Source organism: Pseudorca crassidens, chromosome 5 (genome assembly GCF_039906515.1).
Source record: "Pseudorca crassidens isolate mPseCra1 chromosome 5, mPseCra1.hap1, whole genome shotgun sequence".
NCBI lineage: Eukaryota > Metazoa > Chordata > Mammalia > Artiodactyla > Delphinidae > Pseudorca > Pseudorca crassidens.
Window position 1 is genome coordinate 64479039 of NC_090300.1, and position 7042 is coordinate 64486080.

Consider the following 7042-nt stretch of genomic DNA (forward strand, 5'->3'; position numbering starts at 1 on the left):
AATCTTGCTGAACTCAATTATTAGTTCTCGGAGGGTTTTTTTGGTGGGTTTTTTGATTTTCAATGAAGACAGTCATGTCCTCTTCAAATAGGGATGATTTTACCTTTTCCTTTCTTTTTTTTTTTTTGTTTTTTGCGGTACGTGGGCCTCTCACTGCTGTGGCCTCTCCCGTTGTGGAGCACAGGCTGAGGACGTGCAGGCTCAGTGGCCATGGCTCACGGGCCCAGCCCCTCTGCGGCATGTGGGATCCTCCCGGACCAGGGCACAAACCCGTGTCCCCTGCATCGGCAGGCGGACTCTCAACAACTGCACCACCAGGAAGGCCCTACCTTTTCCTTTCTCATCTCTATGTCTTTTATTTTCATTTCTTGGCTCTTGGCACTGAGTAACATTTCTAGCACTATACTGAATAAGAGTGGTAAGAGTGATCATCCTTCTCTTGTTCCCCATCTTTGAAGAAAAGCGTTAAGTCTTTCTCCATTAGGTATAATGTTACCTGTAGGTTCTTTGTAGATGTTTTTTGTCAAGTTGAGGAAGCTTCCCTCTAATCCTCTTTTTCTGAAACTTTTTTTTTAATCAAAAGTGAGTGTTGAATTTTGTCAAATGATTTTTCTGTATCCACTGGTATAATCATGAGATTATTGGCATTTTGTTCCCTCAAGATTAGTATTCTGGGAATTCCCTGGAGGTCCAGTGGTTCGGACTTGGCCCTTTCACTGCCGGGGCTCAGGTTCGATTCCTGGTCAGGGAACTAAGATCCCGCAAGCCGTGCAGCGCGGCCAAAAAAACCCCCAAAAAACAAAAAACAAAAAGATTAGTATTCTTTCCCCAATTTGTATGTCTCCTCTTAGCATCTTCTATCGGAACAATCGAAGGCTGCAGGCAAATGCTTTAGCACACTCTGAAATCAGACTTGCTTTGGGACCCAGACTGATATCAGCAAGGAATGGGGTTCCCTGTATTACTCATGTATAAAATGTGTACAGACATTTTACCTTAAACCATGTTCCTTTGGCTTCGTTTGTGCCTATGCAGTCTTGATACTTTAACAGAGGTGGAGAGGCTGCAACCGGACGAATTACACTGGAACCCAATGCCTGGTGAACGGCGAGACCAATTCTTCACTGCTCCTTCACATTTTCTGAAACACACCAGATAATTGGCTGTGTTCTCTTAATTCTCTGATCATTTGGACACTGAGTCTCCCTTTATGTGACCCGGCCTTGTGGCAAGCAGGTTGCAGTGCAGCCTGTTCGTATACCTGCCTCTGCTCCATGTCAAAGGAGCTCAGCTGCGTATCTCTTCCATTTTTGTCTACAGTGCCTACAGTTAATTATTTGAACAATTTCCTGTCTTCTATAGTAGACAGATTTTCAGTTCTCAATAAGAAATAAGGCCAAAAGGAAAATAAATGAACAATTACTGAGGTCCTACTATGTGACAAGTGCCCTCACATAAATAGTTTATCGACTCAACAAATAATATATGTGCAATCTGATGAAATGAATGGAGGATACATAGATGATGAGGACAAAGTTCATGCTTAAAATGAGTTCATAGTCTACTGAGAGAGACAGATAATATCTAAGGAGATAGAGCAGAATAAGTAATATGTAATAAAGCTTAACACTCCTTGGAGGTAAGTATCTTTATTCCCAGCTTGCAAATTCAGAAACTGAGGCCACCAGAGGTTAAGTGATGAATTCATGAATTCATCAGAGTTAGAACTAAGATTTCAACTCAGATCCAGATCACACCAAAACATCTCCCATTAGGAAAAACAAACAAACAAAACCCAAAACTCTACCAGAAAAATACATTGTAAAAATTATTTCAGATGTGAGGCTTAGAAAATAAGGTATAATTAACATATATCATTAAAAATGTTTTGTTTTTGTTGTGCCCTAAATTACTAGCAGAAAAAAATCATCAGCTTTGACTTGATCAATCTTTAAAAGACATGGGAGTTGGAGTCTTATAAACTGAGCACTGGGACTGAGTCAGGCAGAAAGCCACGAAATTCATTCCTGGCTTCTGGACATTCTAGCTGTATGAACGTGGACTTGTCACATAATGTCTTCTAGACTTGAGATCTCACATCTTTAAGGGACAGGTGAATAATACCTACTTCAAGGTAAGACTTATACAAGATAGGGAATGTAGACACATATTAAATGTTGGATCATTTTGAATCAAACACTTTCATTGTTCTGGCTTCTCCCCAGGATTTTATTTTACTTTATTTGGTTTGTTTACTTGTTTAAAAATAGTTAGGGAGATGGGCAGAGGGATGAAGCAGAAGGGTGGGGAAAGAAATGAGGTGCATTCATGTTATGGAGGGGATTATGGATTGTGATCTATAAAACTCAAGTTTTAGCTTTAGGACGGCAAAGTGAACGCTGCTCGAGGGTGGAGCTGAATGGTGCTTCAAGTCCTGGCACCTGGGGTTGACTTCCCAAGGATTTACAGACTCAGCATATTAAAACCACTGTTACTCCTAATGCTATTTCTAACCAGCGTATCCTACATGGTAATGTGAGGACATTATGCTTGGAACCACTGGATGGGCTACAAATTGACATAAATTAGTTGACACAAAGCAATTTTGGATGAACCAGATTGACCTAGCAAAATGCAAACTCATTCTAGAAGTGGGGTTGTTCGTTCACTTCCCTTTGAGGGGCCTGAATGCAGTAGGATCCCCTACACTGTCTAATGACCTCTCTGGGAATGTTACTCCCCAAATTAGTGCTTCCCTGAATGATAAAACAGCACTAGTAAGTACTGAATGGCCAACCCTAGGAAGCCATTCTGCAAATTACTGCCTCCAGAAAGTGAAGGCTTCTCAAGGATGTCAAGCCATAGCAAAGACAATTGGGGGTCTGCCTACGGATATTTAGGTATCTTGAGACATGAGAGTCCTCCCAAAGGCCTTAGAAGAGGCCACCAACCTCCCATATCTATAGTCACTTGGGACCAGATAAGCATGGCTTTGAGTGGAACTCACACCTTCTTCATCCTGGTACTGGGATGACTTGTGTGCTGGAAAATTTGCATCCATAGCAATGCCCTATGTGGGACCTGACCTCTCCATCCCAGTTGACTATGGAAGGAAGCCAAAGAAGGAGAGGGGGTGTTGGTGCATTTGTTTGCATTTGCCATTTTTATTTGCCTCGGGGACATTAGACTGCAGGTCTCCTTAAGCATGGACTGTTTGTTAAGTCTGGTGTTGGCTTTTGTGGACTGGTCTAGCCAAGAGTTGTTTTAGCCCAAATGGGGAGATGGGGGTGGGGCCGGGGTGGAGTAAGACATCTGCAGAGCCCAACAACCGTTACCAAGGCCTACCTCGGCTCTGCCTCTACCTGCCAAACGGTAAACAAAGCCCCTGGGAGAACTGGGGCAAGCCGAACACCTTGGTCAAACACTAAGCAAACCACCACCAGGTGTGCTTGCAGAACAGACTCTCCATCAGCGTCCTGTCATGCAGAAAATGTTTATCCAATTTGTCAAGATAATCTTTCCTCAAATAAGCCTTGGGCCTACTCCTTGGAACAGCCTGAATTTAGTCGGCATAAAGTAACTCTATTTTTTTCACCCATTTTCCTTTAATCGCTGTGTCAACTTTTCCCTGGCTTTAAGCAAACTGAAAGTAATTATATCATTCTTAAGTGAGTAATCTGTTGACTGGGTTAGCTGATTCGTGAGTTACTCTAAAATTCTTCTAAACTGTGCAGACCCTTTCCAAACACATTTTCTTAGATGTTTCACAGAGTTCGGCTCATCGATGACCCGTGGATGTGTTTATTCTGTCACGTTTTGTGGCTACGCCATGACTATATGAGGACGTTTGAAAAGAAGTTGAGTGTAGAAATATGAGAGCAGGAAAAAAAGGTAACTTTACCTACTGATTTAGGTATTGCTTGGAAATATTACAGTCACTGTAAATAGCTCGCAGCTTCAAGTAGGAAAAACATTGGATTAGTGCTGTGAATCATGGTGTAAGAGTAAAGGCTGGGCTTCATGAACTTAAAAGCATTCATTTCTTTCATTTCATCATATAATTTCTCTGCTATTTGACACCCTGTGTGATATGTTTTGTTTAGAAAACAGAAGCGCTCAAGGTTACCACATTTTTCTTCGTGCTACTCATTGACATACTCCCACAGAACTCATGATATATTTAAAAATAGAAAGCTCAGCCATCTGGCTATTTGATGGTTTCTATTTTTGTTTCTCTTTGCATTCACAAACTCTGTTGAGTCTGAAATTTCCTATGTTCTGCCCTATATGTAATTGTGTATATGTACACACAGAGTTTCTCATTTAAATTTAGCCATTATCAATTTGGGTTTGTTTTACCGACCACAGTGGCACTTTTGTGGGGACACTAACCTTGTTTCATCTGTGCATTAGTCAAATCTGCATTAAATCCTGACTATGAAGACTGTTACCCACAGTCTAGGGGATGCCAAGTCAAAGGCATTTCTCATTAATATGTGCCCACCCATGTCTACTCAGAAGTTTCATTGGCAGTGATATGCTCCTTGCCTTGGCTTTGATGGAAACGATGGAACCACAGGGCCAGAGGGAAATTTAAAGCCCATCTAATTCATCCCCTTCATTTTACATGTGAGGAAGCTGGAGTCTAGAGGTGGACAGAGACTCATCCAAGGTCATATAGCTAATTAGTAGCCAAATTCCTTTTAGAACTCAGGTCTCTTGACTTCTTCATAAAACTGGATTAAAGATACATTTGGGGATGTTCACAAATGCACATTTGAATTACATTCATCATACACTTATAACTATGAGTGTTTATAGGATTGTGCTTAAAAGCAAAATTAAAGTGCATTGTTACGCTTTGATGGATGAAGGAAAGATTTCCTCACTCTTCAGTCTGAGCAGAAAGCACAGAGCATGAACTTTATCGCATATAGGAATGAGCTGGTTAAAAAGGCAGATTCCTCAAGAGAACGAGAAGACAAGCCACAAACTGGGAGAAAATGTTTACAAAAGACACATCTGTTAAAGGACTTTATTCAAAATATGCAAAGAAGTCTTAAAACTCAACAATAAGAAAATGAACAACTAAATTAAAAAATAGGCAAAAGACCTGGACAGACACCTCATCAAAGAAAATAAACAGATGGTAAGTAAGCTTCTGAAAAGATGCTGTGCATTATAAGCCATTAGGGAATTGCAAGTTAAAACAATGAGGGCTTCCCTGGTGGCGCAATGGTTAAGAATGCGCCTGCCAATTCAGGGGACATGGGTTCGAGCCCTGGTCCGGGAAGATCCCACAGGCCGCAGAGCAACTAAACCTATGCGCCACACTATTAGGCCTGTGCTCTAGAGCCCGCGAGCCACAACTACTGAGCCCACATGCCACAACTACTGAAGCCCGCGTGCCTAGAGCCCGTGCTCCACAACAAGAGAAGCCACCGCAATGAGAAGCCCGTGCACCGCAAGGAAGAGTAGCCCCCGCTCACTGCAACTAGAGAAAGCCCTGCACAGCAACGAAGACCTAACACAGCCAAAAATAAAAATAAATAAAATTAAAATAAATTAAAAAAACCCAAAAAAACAATGAAATACCTCTGTATACATATTAGAATGCCAAAATCGAAAACACTGACGCCACTAAATGCTGGCAGGGATGTGGAGCAACAGAACTCTCATTCACTGCTGATAGGAATGCAAAATAGTACAGCCACTTTGGAAGACAGCTTGGCACTTTCTTACAAAACTAAACATACTCTTACCATACAATCTAGCAATCACACTCCTTGGGTATTTACCCAAATGAGTTGAAACTTATGTTCTCACAAAGACCTACACAGAGGTGTTTACAGCAGCTTTACAATGCCAAAACCTGGAATCAACCAAGATGTTCTTCAGTAGGCGAATGGATAAACAAACTGTGGTACATCCAGACAGTGGAACACTATTCAGTGCTAAAAAGAAATGAGCTATCAAGCCATGAAAAGACATGGAGGAATCTTAAATGCATATTAGTAAGTAAAAGAAGCCAATCGGAAAAGACTACATATTGTATGGTTCCAACTGTATGACATTCTGGAAAAGGCAAAACTATGGAGACAGTAAAAATATCAATGGTTGTAGAAGTTAGAGAGGAGGGAGGAATAGGTGGAACACAGAGGATTTTTACAGCAGTGAAACTACTCTATATGATACTATAATGGTGGATAAACATCATGACACATTCGCCCAAACTCACAGAATGTACAACATCAAGAGTGAACCGTAGGGCTTCCCTGGTGGTGCAATGGTTGAACGTCCGCCTGCCGATGCAGGGGACGCGGGTTCGTGCCCCGGTCCGGGAAGATCCCACATGCCGCGGAGCGGCTGGGCCCGTGAGCCATGGCCGCTGAGCCTGCGCGTCCGGAGCCTGAGCTCCACAACGGGAGAGGCCACGACAGTGAGAGGCCCGCGTTCTGCCAAAAATAAAAAAAAGAGAGAGAAGAGTGAACCGTAATGTGAACTATGGACTTTGGGTGATAATGATGTGTCAAGGTAGGTTCATTATTTGTAACAAATGGACTGCTGTGGTGGGGAATGTTGATAGTGGGAGAGGTTGTGCGTGTGTGCGGGGACAGGAGGTATTTGGGAACTCTACTTTCTGCTCAGTTTTGCTGTGAACCTAAAACTGGTCTAAAAAATAAACTTCATTAATTAATTTTTATAAAAGGCATATTCCTGCTTTGTTACACCTCACCACCGCCACTCCTCCACCTCCCCCCATCTCCATTTCACTCCCATCACCACTTCCAGCGACCCTTCCCCCACCAATGCTGATTTAGCTGTTTGGAAGCGAGGCCTTAGAATCTGCATTTTCAACAATTTTGATGAGGGATGGGAAATTGTGCTTTCAGGTATCCTAATCACCACCTTCAAGCCTGCTGAGGATGTAGCTCACCTTTGAAAGACACGCTGTTTATTCAGTCTACGGACGATGCTTGCTCTACATATGCACTTGCTAACCACAACCTCCTGAAGTAACCTACTGCTTGGGAATACCTAC